Consider the following 14744-nt stretch of genomic DNA (forward strand, 5'->3'; position numbering starts at 1 on the left):
TTCTCTCTCTGCTTTCTCCACTTAACTTTCTTTTTTATTGTGCAAGTTTGTTCTCTCACTAATAAATTTTACTTTTACTACCAGAAGCACTACTGGGTCTGACATTTTTAGTGAGGATGCTGAGATATCCCCAGATTTTGTTTATCACTTGCCTTTTCATAACCACAGACAGCCTCAGCCCTTCCTAAATGAAGGATTGATGCCTACACATCATGACCTACACATGGAACTCTATTAACAATTAACAGTCAGTAAAAAGGACAACCCAAAGATCCAGACTGCCAGCTTCATGGGTGGGAGGAGGCAGATTAAAGTGCTAATGATGTGCACAGGATTTAATATTTTAATGTCTGTCCAGTAGCATCTGAAATTCTACACTGTCATAAATACAATTTGTTTGTTTGTTTAAAGAGAAATACTGTCCCATATGCATGATCATTTCTAAAACTAAACTAAGCCATGCATGTGAGAAGGAGAGTGACAGTCATTCCTGCTTGTTTCATTATAGATCAATTAGACCAAGGCTGGAAGTCCTCTCTTAAACACACCTCACCAAATGTGTTTCTGCATAATTAACTTGTACCCAGCAGTGACCGTACTCTTGTCTGGTGTATCTCTGTATGGGAAGAGTACCTCAAATCAAGGATAGGCACAGCTTAAAAAATGATATAAAATTTGGCTCAATAAGCAGAAGAATTGGAATAGCATCAATGAAACCATTTTTTTTTTCCAGATCTAGACTAGGTGTAACCCATGACTGCTTATACCAAGATTTTGGAGGACAGCAGCTATGAATGCAATGGAGATAAATAAGAAAAATGGGGTGATTCACTCTTTTCTCAAGCCAGTCCATATTCAGCCTGTCACAGGGGAGGGATATCTCTGTCCTTTTAGTCTTTGACACCAAAAAATAGTTGGTCACCATTGCTCTGGAATACAACCCTTTATGTGGGAGACAGCAGAAGTGTCAGGGGGAGTCGAGAGGGGATGGGAGCAATAGTGGACATCATGCAAGATCCCTTCTCCCCCTTTTTCACCACAGAGAAGACCTGTGAAGATAACCAGCAGCTACCGTCCGCTAACCAACAATCTAGGACTTCTGGGAATCTCTACTATTAGAAAACTAGAGCTTGATGTGCAGCCCTATATCTTAATAGACCCATCTCTGAAGTTGGCTTCTTTGGAATGTTGCAGGACCGGTTGGAGAGTATTTAAATCCACAAGTCTCAATCACATTAAAATGAGCCCTGGCAACCAAAGTGAGGCATGCAGATTTATTTTTTTTATTTTTAAAAAATATTTATTTATTTATTTATTTATTTGGCTGTGCTGGGTCTTAGTTGCCGCATGCAGGATCTTCGTTGCCATGTGTGGGAATTTTAGTTGCGGCATGTGAACTCTTAGTTGCGGCATGTGGGATCTAGTTCCCTGACCAGGGATCAAACACGGGCCCCCTGCATCGGGAGCATGGAGTCTTAGCCAGTGGACGACCAGGGAAGTACCAGCACGCAGATCTAAAAGGCAGCAAGCACAATCCTGCCCCACAAGCATGCCTGGTGTAGTCCTGATGTCCATGGTGAGGACGGAGGATGCATGCCTACTGTGTGATGCATCTGTGGCTGTGGCAGAGCATTTGAATCACCTCAGTTGTCACAGACTCAGGCTTGTTAGATAAAAGGGCCGCACTTCGTCCTGCACCCTTCACTGGCCTGTAGAAATGGACAATGTTCTCAAACTGCTAATGCCAAAAGTCTTCAGTGGAACCAAGGGAAGGAATAAAAAAAAAATTTAAAAAGAGGTTTAAAGGTATGCTCTGAATTTGCTAATAGGCATGCATGGTCCTTTTGGAACCAAAATAGAATTTTTGATGAATTACCTTGTGGCAAATTTGAAATATTATATTAGCCTGGGGGCCCCAACAAGACATAATTCACTCCACTGGTGAGAACAAATCTCATTTCCACATTCATTCCTTTAAACTCATTATTGACCCGGGGGAAAATGCTAGCCGGGAGCAAGTTTTAATAAAGACACTGGCGGAACCATTGCTATAGTACTAAATGCAATAATAAGCAACATGCCACTTGGTGGCAATGGCCCCCTAGACCTGCAGAGACCCTGGAACGCAGCTTCTGAAGGGCTTAACTCTCCATCCAGAGCAGAACAGGACATCCAAGAAAAGATTTCATTATTTTATGTGATAATCTGTCATATAAGAATCACTCTGGCTTAAATGGTCTGATTGTCAGCTTGTCTTCAAATGAACCATTGCTGAAAATTAAGTTAAAATTAATTTTGATTTAAAAAAACCCTGGCAGATGCAATTGAGGAATAATAATAATAATGATGATGATAACTTTGGGGTCAGAAATACCTAGGTTCAAATTTTAAATCCAGGACAAATTTTATTCCCTCCTTAAGACACAATCTCTGCCACTAGAATTATGCTTTCAGCTAAACATAAGTTATCTGTGGGCAGGGTCCATGTCTTTATTGTTTGTTGCTATATCCTCACATGCCTTACCATATAATAGATGTTCATTAACTACACATCAAATGGATCTATCTTCAAGGACTGTTATAAAGATTAAGAGAGCTAAGATATGTAGTTCTTTTGGCACCTTGCTTGACACGAGACAGTTCACAACCTATTCAGAACAAATTAACTGCTGGTACAAGGCCACTGGTGGAAAGCCCACAAAAAGAGCTTTTAATGAAAAATCCAACCGAACTGAAGAGGTCCGCCAGCTATTGTGGTTCTGGCAGGAAGAGGCCAGGTCCAGGGAAGTCAAGAAAGGGAGACAGGACACCTTGAAAATACAAGGGGGACATTTAAAAAGAGCCAGTAATGCCAGTTAGGGAGCTGTGGTTGCTAAAAATGTCTTCAGCCTTAATCAGCAGATTGGAAGGTTTCTCTGGGGTTCCAGAGTATATCTATGTCAGGCAGGTAAAGTCAAATAAAAAATTAAATCACGTCTCTAGAGAATCCACCTAATCAGCTGGTAGGAGGGAAGCACACATGTGCCTGGAAAGGCGACTTGTCCTAACTTGTTTCTCCTCAACCCTCACTGCCTGATGCAGCCCTTCCACTTCAGGCCGGCCAATTGGTCCCCAACATTCTCTGTGACCATATGATGACTTTCTCATTCCCCTGTGCTTGTTCTTTGAGATTGTCCCTGCCAATCTAATTTCTACATAGTCTTTAATCCTGAGATAATCTATACAACATTCCCATTCGTTGTATGAGAGGGAGAGAGAGAATCCTAGTACAACAGGGTTATTCTCATCTCTTCTCGATCTTTATCACACCCTGTCATTTGCTTCTATACTGCAAAGATTTCTCTCTTTGTTTATAATGCATATATCTTGTTTCCTGAAAGGAAACATTACTTCTCCAAAGCAGGAACATCTCCCTGGTGTATAGCCTCCACCGTCTGGTTGCTCACCCATATGACCCAACAAACACCCATGCAATAAACGGTAAAAGGAAGTCAGCAGGTACCTGGTTCACACTGTATTGACAGGAACGAATTACCTTTGTGTGATTCTCTGTAACTTTCCACAAACTTTTAGAGAAATGACAATATGCAAGGGATTCAGAAGGAATGTCACAGAAAGAATGTCAACAGCATCTATGCATATACACATAAGCATATACATTAAATACACACACGCGCACACACACAATGAGGTTATATCTCCACCTAGTCATTCTCAGAGGCAGGATTCCTAAACAGGATCTGATTTAGATTCTGACTATTCAACTCCTGTGAGCCAGGGCTGCCCATACCAGCAAAGTACCTTGGGAAAGAGCCCAGAGTCTCTGTAGTAGGATCAAGGCTGTCCCACGCCCCACCCCCCCAGCCACTGGTGCTGATTCTCTGGGCTAAATTCTTCTCCAGTTGACTGCTCCCAACCATTTCCCCTCTATTCCGTTCCTCCTGCTCAGTGGGTCTTTTAGTTTGGCCCCTCCAGCCCTGCCATCCCCCCATAGATAGGGATGTCCCTGCAGTACACAAACATGCATCTCCCTTTAACCTCACACAACCTGAAATCAACACTTTCAAGTTTCCATCGTCGTTGCCTCCTCATTCAGGAGAGAGAAAAGACCAAATGGTTATGGGTGCTTTGATAAGGAACTGACCATCCTTCCCTGAGAAATGTGGAGAATGACAAAAAACCAATCCGTCTGCTTTCTGATTCCTGGGATGGGAATGTGGGTGAGCCAGGGGACAGAGGCAGCTAAGAGTTTGTTGCCACAAAGATCAAAATGTAGAGTTCAGAGAGCTCTCCTCTTCACTCCAGAATTACCTACTGGTCATTTCCCCCGTCATATTAACTGTGAAATGCATCCAACACTGGACGCCAGATAAGGAATCCATATCAACAAGGAAACATTTCCAGACATCAGAACTGAGAGGAAATAGAGGGAGTAACAAAAGAGTCGAACCGTATATACATACAAAAGGGAGGGTGACTTCTAGCCCAGATGGTTGCCAACATGGAGCACGTGGATTAAGTGATTAGCATAAAGTTGAAAGAAGCAAGTCTAGGGCATATGTTATAGCTAAAGTCCAACAGGGGTGCAGATAAGATATCAGGACAGACGATTAGGGAATTAATTAACTAAGGCTCTGTTTATACTTCTATTGTCAGTGCTAATTATTTGCTGGTTTGAGTAAGCTCCTGTCTTCCTTAGAGGCTGTCAGCGAATGATAACGTACTTGGATTTCCACAGTACCTCTTGTTGTTTCCAAGGATTGTACTTGCAGCATTAGCTCATACGTTCACATAATGACAGTAATAATCGAGGAACACATACTCACTGAAGCTAAAAATGACTTTTATTTTTCCCAACAAAGGTTTGTTACTGTCCTTCCTTGAGACCTTGGCTTCTGTCTGGTTTTTGGTACATCGGGGTAACCAGAGAAGATGAAATGGTTAGGTTCTTTGGAAGAGGATGAGCTAGCAAGAGATCCCTCTGTGAAGAATGTGCAGACCATCAAATCCATTTTACAAATGACACCACTCCTCTGTCCCTCTCCGCCCCCACTCAGGCATTCATAATTCCAGTAGCACATCCTGGTGGGAGATCTGGTTTGGAAATCTTCCCATTAGGAAGCCTTCCAATGAGGAACCAGTGATAGAACTGGTATGATGATGCCTCTGATTAATTTCTGCCTTTAACAAAAGAGTAGCTGCTATTCTACTGTTGATTTCTTACAGCTGGCCTCAGACTTACACGCAGAAGGCAGCATGTGTTTTAACTTCTGCAACTCTGTAAGAGTCATCAGGATCTATGCAGTAGGGGAAGGGGTGGGTGCAGAGATTGGAAAGAACTAAATCAAGGTCTGTATCAGCAATGCCTTAGGAATATTCCTGGAAAGAGAAACTGAACTTCTAAAATGGAAATAAATAAGGAAGCTAGATTCAGCAGTTTTGATTACTGAATGAAAGGGTATGTGTAAATGGGAGGGGAAAATGAAAGAGACAAGACTGCTGGAGACCAAAAACATGCAGTCATGTGAAATTTGATCCAATTTCACTCTAGGGTGTTATTTTGGAGATATTTATAACTTTTTAACCAATAAATAACAAAAGAAAATCTAATCAAAACTATCCTCCTTTAAAAGCTAGACCTGAAGGAATTGACTTTTTTTTTTCCTTTTTAAGAAGTTACTTTGTTTCCTTAAATGGAAAGTTTTCTGTGGTGCATCTTATTTTAGAATCTCTAGCTTTATCTTCTCTTTTTCCCTACCTAAAAAAAATGTTTGAACTGTTGGTAATTTGTAATTTTTGTTATTTCTGGGCACATTAAGATTGGCCATTAGTGTCAAATGCTAAAGGTGGTGATTCCAAAGGAAAAGGAATGGAGTCCCATGTCCATATAACCCTTAGCAGAGCACAAAGATGAACCGGAGAGGTAAGGGGGGGGGGGCGGGGGTGGAGGAGGACAAAATCGGACTGTAGAAGCAGATAAAATGACAGGAAGACTAGAGTTGCCATCTGCTGGAGGATGGAAAGAATGACATTTGACACTCACTATTTGCAAGAGCAAAGCTAAACTCAGTCAAAATAATAAATCTCCAAATACTGTGTCCTGCCAGTTAAAGGATAAAAAATTGGGAAGGGGGTGTTATTATTTCAGCATGGCAGTCTTTGAATAATGTAGAGAATATATGGGGGAAGTAAAACAATAGCATCCTCTTTTCTTAACTTGCACTCTGCATGCTCTTAAAAGGGATGATGAATACTGCTTTATATGCTTTCAAATGCCAGCATGTTCCTTCAACGTGTATTTCTCACTTTCACCACTGCGACTTTGAAAATAAAATTGATGATGGGGTTTCTTCTATAAGTATGCCTAGTCATTGCTTCCAGATTTTCTTTCTGCTTATGTAACATGGCCAAATGCATGAAGCTTACTCAAGTTCAATATAGAGAGCACTGGACTGGGAGTCAGGACGGGTAGGTGGATAATCTCAGTTTGCCTATCAGCCACCAATGTAACTGTAAGCCAATCACTTTATTCCTCTGGGCCTAGGTAGTTTAAGCCTACCTATAATTAAGTATAATTATAAAATTATAAATGATATGGAAGATGGGCTGCAGAGTTTAAAGGATATCTGAGGCCCTTTTTAGCTCTCAAATTCTGTGAATCTATAAGCATTCCAAACTCATGTAGCACTTATAACATGAATATTCAATCTAAATTCTCATCGTTGCTTCTACGAAATGCAGCAAAACAGTATCTAATGGCTTGATTAATCAGCCAAAACCATCTTCCTTACCAATGAAGAGAAAGATGTTTTCCCCCTTTCCATATTGTAGAGAAAGAGCCATTTCTTTAAACTTGCTTTCTCTGACACTGTTCTTGTGGCAGCAAATGCCATAGAAAGTTCCCTGGCGGGGGGGGGGGGGGGGGAGGGATAAATTATGAGGCTCGAATTAACATATACACACTGCTATATATAAAATGGATAATCAACAAGGACCTACTGTATAGCACAGGGAACTCTACTTGATATTACATAATAACTGATAAGGAAAAAGAATCTTAAAAAGAATATATATATGTATAGTATCCCTGCATCGACACCCCCGGAACTGCCCCAGGCAGAGGAGGTTTTCTCCCTCAGCATCACCCTAATTGCTTCTCCACTCAGAGTGCCCTGCCCTGAGGCTGAGCATCCAGAGCCTCTGTACCATTAACCCTTTGGGGCCACATGGTCTGTAGATGGTGCAGAAATGGGGTGGGGGTGTTACTAATAATGCCACCTTCATTTAGCTCCTAGTGTAGGCCCTAAGAAGTGGAAGAGTCCAGTGTCAGGAACCCTGTGGGCATCCTTATATAGCTATAGATATATAAATTGATATATATATAGAGAGAATATATATATATGTGTATATATATATATATATATATATATATATATATATATATAACTTGAAGTATAGTTGACATGCTGTAAATCAACTATACTTCAGTTTAATTTTTTTTTTAAAAGAAAGTTCCCTGATGAGGAAAAAGATACATGAAAACAGCTTTAAGAACCACAGAGTTAGAATAGCAAACAACCTCGTAGATCAAAAGTGGAAACTGAGGTTAAGGAACTCATCCATACTGGTTTGGGACCAAAATAGATTTAATCATTTAATTGGCAAATTGTTCCTTACCCGAAACAAACCCATCCTTCTTTCTGAAGCTCTAAATCCTGCATACCTACAGCATCCAAGTCAGGCTACGCTTCCTCTCCAACCAATGCTTCTCCAGCCGAGAGTGAGTCCTCCCTCCTTTGGAAACACTGGTGTTTAATATTTGAATCACTCACTTATCAATGAACATAGATGGCTTATTATTCATTTATTCATTTGACAAATATTTAATGAACATATTTTTGATGGCTTACGTTCTTTTAGGTGGAACAGAAGGGTTAAACCCATTTTCACGAAGCTTATATTTTAATGGGAGATGGGGAGAAACATATATAAAAAGGAAAATATCCAACAGTAGTATGTGCCATGGCAGATCATTAAAACAGGGTGGTATGAAAATGATTTGATACATTTTTTTTAGACTGAGTGTCAAGGAAGACTCCTCTGAGTAAGTGCCCACTAAGTGGGGACTTGAGTGACAAGGAGATGGCTCTTTCTAAAATTGTACAGAATGGCATTTGGGGGAAATAAATCAAAGGAAGAAATGAGGCTGAAATAAAATCAACAAGAGGGATAGTGAAGAAAGATGAGGTGAGGGAGGTGAGCAAGATGAAGATGATTGGGGGGTCTCAAGGTCATGCTGAGAAATGTAGATTTTATTCCAAGCATTCTGGGAAGCTAAGCAAAGAACTGAGTTCTCTTTTCATGTAAATCAGTCTTCCTGATCTTCAAGGGTTAACCTCTTACTTCTAAAATTATTTTTAAAAAATTTCTCACGACTCCTAGGAGGCCTAAACCTTTGTACATAGAAGGCTTTTTCATAAACTGCTGCTGATTGGCTGACCGGTTGGCTAGTAACATGAAATCTTTAAGTTAGATAATATTTTAAGTAGGGGCTTCACCTCGGGGCAGTCAGAGGTCAGGATGATTGTAGCCCTCAAACTCAAATCCACAGGAAGGCTGAAGAAATGAGCTCAGCGTGGAGGCAGCTGCCCTCAGACACAGCCTATGACTCGCAGCCCTGATGTGTGACAATGCCTCACGCTGCCCGTTAGAAATGAAGGCAGCATCTTTTGTCAACTCCTCCCAGAGCAAAGCAAATCCTCTTCCTTTGAAGAGAGGTTCTCACGGGGTCTTTGTACTCACGTGTCACACAGCTATAACTGAAACTTTGGAACAGGTATATCTGTAACAATTCATGGTGATCACGCTTGAAAAAGTATCTCTGTGTAAAACAGCAGCCTGAATAACAGGGAGGATTAATTCAGAGAGGTTATTCCATATTTTCTCTTTTAATACATGGCCCATATTTATATGTTTTTCTTTTGACTGGACAGCCATCTTTAACTGCAGCTTTAAGGGAAGCAAGTATAATAAAGAGATTGTAAAACATTATAAAAACTAGAATGCTTCTCATGTTAGCTGAGAGTAACCTGGCTTATATTTTACCCTGAGCTACAGAAAAAGTAAATCCCTTGTAATTAGAAAAAATAGGGGAGGGGTCTAAAGAGGTCATCTAGGCTATGATGGGAGGAACATGTGTCTTGGAAACCCAGGTAGATGCCAGCATTTTTAAAATCCTCTGTGACACTGGGTGTGCTAAGAAGTATATATGGATTCACTAATAGAAGAGAAAAAGAAAGAAGAAAAGAAGGAAGGAAGGAAAGAAGGAGGGGAGGGAGGGAGGGAGGGAGGGACAGGAAAGAAAAGGAAAGGAACTTGCAGGAATGGAGCACTGCAAGAGAGAGATCACAGAGGAGAGACCACCAGTGCTATCTGGAGGCAGAGACCATAACCTCCCAAGCACGGAGGACAGTGTCTGGCGCATGGTTGGGCGAGAGGGGGTAGTTGGGGGAGGGAGAAAGAGAAACGTGGGAGGGAGGGGTGGGGGAGAGACAGAGAGAAAGAGAAGCGTGGGTAGAGAAAAGAGGTGAATTTGAGAGACAGCAGGCAAGCCAGAAGGAAACAGAAAGAAGAGGAAAAGCTAGAAATGAAGAGGAAAAAAGAGAAAAGATCTAGGCCATTATTCTCAAATTTGCATGATTATCAGAATTAACCCGAGGGGATCAGCCTCAAAATACCGATTTCCAGGCCCAATCCCAGATCTATTATTTCAGAAGCTGGGGGTGGAGTTGAATTGTAGCCCCGGAATCTAACAAAAGTCAAACCCCAGAGCTCTCCGCAGGTGATGCTGATGTGCAGGTAGATTTGGGAACATGCTAAGGAGAAGAGAGGAGAGATGTTCCTGGAGGGCAGTAGCGGGGCTGGTGCCTGCACTGAGCCTGGAGGTAGCAGCTGTGGCGCTGCCACAGGGCACCCGCTTGTCTCCGAGCACATGGCTCGTCTACAAGAACCAGAGTTCTCCTCCCGGTGGAAGTGGTGCCCAGCTTCTGTTCCCACATGACGTGCCCTTCAGTGGCGTTTGGAACAGCACATGACGGACCACGAAGGGAACTACTTGGGAAGCGGAGTTCTCCTTTGCCCGTGCCCGGGGGTCGGGGAAGCAGCTCTGGCCGGCCAGCCAGCTCTGGGGTTGTCAGGGGGCCCAGGGTGGTTGTGGAGTTTCGCCCCCATTGGTGCCGATTTGTGAGAGAATCTCTCCCACATGCGGAGGATCTAGCAAAAGTGACTTGGTCTCGGAAAACGACCAGGTGGCAATGGCAGCCGTCTAGCCTGACACGCATTTCCGATCGTCATGGTAACGCGCGCAGCGGCCGGGATGCGGCAGGGGAAGCGTGGTTGCGCTGGGACCTGGTGGGCGCGTGGGGCCGCCACCCCCTCCGCTCGCGCTGCCCGGAGCCGCAGGAGCCCGGGGGCAGCAGAGCCATGCGGGGAGCGCTGCCGCCCAGGCAAGGGTACAATTGCCTCTCGGGATGCAGGCGACGTGGGCCCGGATTATGTGTTACTATGACAATGGTAAATAGGTTCACTGGCTTTCAGAGAAGTGGCTACGTGCAGTTTGAGCGGCGGAAGGCACAATCTCCCTCCAGTTCCAGAACACACGTACCCATTCATGGGTCTGTTTTCACATCGCAGAAAACGAGGGGCTTAGGAAAGCCACTGAAATACTTAGTTTTAGTCACTGGGCATTTTCCTGACAGTGACCTATACTGAGTTTGATTCAGTGGCTCCAACTAATATTTTTTTTTTTTTTTAAAGCCTGGTAGTAGAAAGAACAGAATGAAGCAGGCTTATCAGATGATAATTAATTTGCTCTCCAGAAAAAAAAAATGAGCTAAATGTCCTGATAAAGTGGTTCTGTGAAATTCTACACATACCAAGAATGTCTCAGATATCATCTTTTAAAAAGACAACCACATATAAAATTGTGATTGCTTCTGCTGTTGCTTCCAAAGGGATATCCACTCTTTTCTGAAGCCTGTTACACCTTTCAAAAAAGTAAACTAGAAAATGCAGAGTACCTTCAGAAGGGCTATAGCTTTTCCTAGAGTATATATCATCTACCATGTCAGAGCTAGCCTACAAAACATGTTAGCAGAAATAAGGTATTGATTAAATACAGTCATAGTAAACATGAAACTTACATTAATATTACCCAACACTGGAGATTTAGCATTTCATCATCCATCAGAGCCTACAAATGCATGTATACACACATCTATAAACAATAAACCTTGCCACAATTAACAGGATTTATATAGCCTTTTAAATATTAGAAAAGACAGGTTTTTTAAAGCCCACTATCATATACTTAAAAAAAAAAAGATATAGCAATTATCCTTGGTTGTGGTTCATTTGCATAAATTTTATGAATTCATTATATACCACAAATTATTTCAAAATATGCTGTTCAATAAACAAACACACTCAAGAGAAATCACTGGTTGATTCTAACAGACGTCTTTCACTTCATCCTTACATGCACTTTCCCCAGCACTTGTACTTTGTCCAATTAATACTCCCCTGGGAGTACTTCTGTTCCCACCAGTCAGACTTGGTCCAGGACCTCCTCACTTCCAGTCATGCCTGGAGAACCATCATAATATGCTTTCGCTTGTGCCATCTCCCCCACTCCCCCACCACGTGGAATCACCAAACCCTCTCAATTCAAGTCACACTTTCTTGATTGTCCAAGAGGCCTTTCCATTCTACTCTAACCATGGTAAATATTTACTTGGTAGGTTTTGAGTTCTTCCATGTTATGTCAGTTTGGACTTTTCTTATATTGATTCTTTTATTTGTTTTTATATATGAGCATGTCAAAGAAACTACCATGCCAAATTTATCTTTATATCTGCTACAGTGGCTAGAACATTAAAAAAAAAAAACTTGAATGAATGAATGAATGAATGAATGAATATTAATGTTGGCACACTCTGAGGGACTCAGCTGCTTAGAGGAATTCCTATGGTTATGTTCCTCCACTGCCCCTTCAGAGACATCACCTCCATGACAGAATGAAATGTGGAGATGTGGTTTGTATCCTGATTCAAACAAATATACTTCAAAAAGAAAAAAAATTGAGGGATAATGGGAGGTATCTGAATATGGACTGTGTATTAGTAATATTAAGGAATTATCATCGATTTGTTAAGGTGTGATAATGGTATTATGGTTATAAAAATGTTCTTTTTTGAGATATATCCTAAAAGTGTTTAGGAGTAAAATGTTACGAGATGCACAATTTACTTTAAAATACTCACAAATGATAATGAAATAGTGGCAAGACATTAATAATTGTTAAGTCTAATATTAATAATTAAGTCTAAGTCTAATGAAGTAATTTTTTAGTCGCCTCTCTTCATACCATAATTGATAAGGAACAAAATAATAATAAGAATGAAAATAAGTAAAGACTATACCTCCACATGCCAATTATCTGGAGGTGGTTTCAAATATTCTGCTTGTTCCTTACTTAACCACTCTGTGAGGCAAGCAGCTGACTGTATCACAGTTCACAGAAGGTAAATCATAGTTCAGTCCTAGAGGCATGTACTAGGCATGCTGGAGCCCAAGGAGATAAACAGCCAGTAAACTTTAGAACACTAAAGCTCTCTTCCCATCGACATCCCCCATATTGTTGGGAAATGGCCTGCTGGCCAAAGAAGGGAATGATGATGCTAAATGCTAGAAAAATTACAATAATAATGAAAAAGTTTTTTTTTTTTTTTTTTTTTTTTTTTTTTTTTGCGGTATGCGGGCCTCTCACTGTTGTGGCCTCCCCCGTTGCGGAGCACAGGCTCCGGACGCGCAGGCTCAGCGGCCATGGCTCACGGGCCCAGCCGCTCCGCGGCATATGGGATCCTCCCAGACCGGGGCACGAACCCGTATCCCCTGCATCAGCAGGCGGACTCTCAACCACTTGCGCCACCAGGGAGGCCCGAAAAAGTTTTAAAGTTGCATTCTACCTCCCAGGTGTAGAATGCAACTTTGAAACTAACAGTATATGTATCAGCAAGTTTATTTCTTTAAAGTTGTTCTATAAAGCAAGAACATTAATCCCATTTTATAGATGAAGAAACTTAGGTACTGACAGTTAACATATACATTTATCCTTGAGTTGTTTAAAATTATTAAATGGATGAAATATAATTCCCAAGATTAAGACAGTAGGTAAATCTCAGAATCAAAGCAAAATTATTCCCCAACATTCTGATTATTACTTTAACATACAATTCTTCCCTTATCTGTTCCTGAACAGTTGGGTGGAAAACATTGCCTCATTTCTTACCAGCAGGCTACAGGAAGAGATGCTCTCCCTGTTGCAGAAGAGACCCAGTTCGTGAGTTGTTATTGTCTTTATACAGAACATCAAAAATTTCTGGAAGGCTTTTAAATATGTTTCATTTTAACCCTCCTGACACCACTGCAGTTAGGTGGGTGGTAAATGCCATGTAGTTTACTTTACAAATGAAGAATGCCTATGACAGCAGGAATGATGTTCTAGCTGGCAATGGAAACAGAGTAGACAGAATCCTGGAACTGGAGACCCAGATACAGCCTTACTATATCCACGTCAACAAAGTCACACAGTATTGCTTTCCTTTTTCAGCTCTCAGGGTTTCTGAAAGAGCAAAACCATCAAAGTAAACGGTACTTTGCTTTCTACATTGGTTGAATAATATCCTGAGCGGTACACTTGGATCTCAAAAAGATTTCAGAAGCCTTTGCAATGTTCATAACAACTATAGGAGAGATGTACCATTCACCATATTATGTAATGAAACAAACTTTGGGCTCAAAGCGATGTGGCAAGTTTGGCAATATGCCTGTTTCATTTTGTGAAACAACTATTTAGTTGTTTGAAATAAAAACAACAATAATAAATTGGTTGGTATCCATCAGCCCTTGTTAAGCAATTGCAATGAAAGGAAGTGGTTGAATTCCATTAAAAACATTTCAAATTTGTAGGCATCCTTCAAACACCAATTATACTGAAATCAGGTAGATGAAGTTAAATTCATTCAGAGAATGACCTATCTTTAAAATAAGTAATTACTCATACAGGGTTATTACTATCTGAACATATGCATATGGTCAAAGGAACTCAAGGCAACTGTTTGAGTAGAGAGGGTTACAACAAGACCAGGCTCGTGTCTGTAATAGGGTTTGGTGAAGGATGGGATTCTCCCTTTGACAGCAGCTCCCAAAGCATAGCACTGAACCCCTAACATCCTACCTTCCTTTAATCACCAGTTATGAATTGTTCAACAAATATCCATTAACATTAGTGGAACCATTATGATACCACTAATGTTGAATGTCTAGTGTAAGATGCAGCAACCCAATAAAGGTAGAAACAGGTATATCTCCTGTCTGTCTTGCTCTAAGGACTGGGAAAGAATCCCTGCCTAGCTGAAGACCCTGTCCAAAGGCCTGGCTTCAAGAGAAGGATTCAATATGATTTTTTGATTGTTTTTGTATTTACCCTCTTTCAGTCTATAAGTGGGGGGCAAAGGTGCATTACAGTCAGAAGACCACCCACCACACAAATAGGTTGGAACTAGAAGCCTCTGAAATAAGCTAGCAACACCTTTATACTGAGTGTCACCTTCACTTTCCAGCCCTTGTTATGTACTTTAGAATTTACTGATTCATGAAGGTCAGAGCTGAAAGGGATCTTAGAA

The 14744-nt window shown here is 41.3% G+C and overlaps 1 protein-coding gene across 5 annotated transcripts in view; it reads right to left on the reverse strand.

The window, feature by feature from the left end:
* CTNNA2 (catenin alpha 2) overlaps window positions 1-14744 on the reverse strand; it is a 1046049-nt gene that overhangs the window by 328682 nt on the left and 702623 nt on the right. The window lies entirely within an intron of this gene.

Source organism: Mesoplodon densirostris, chromosome 14 (genome assembly GCF_025265405.1).
Source record: "Mesoplodon densirostris isolate mMesDen1 chromosome 14, mMesDen1 primary haplotype, whole genome shotgun sequence".
Taxonomy (NCBI): Eukaryota; Metazoa; Chordata; class Mammalia; order Artiodactyla; family Ziphiidae; genus Mesoplodon; species Mesoplodon densirostris.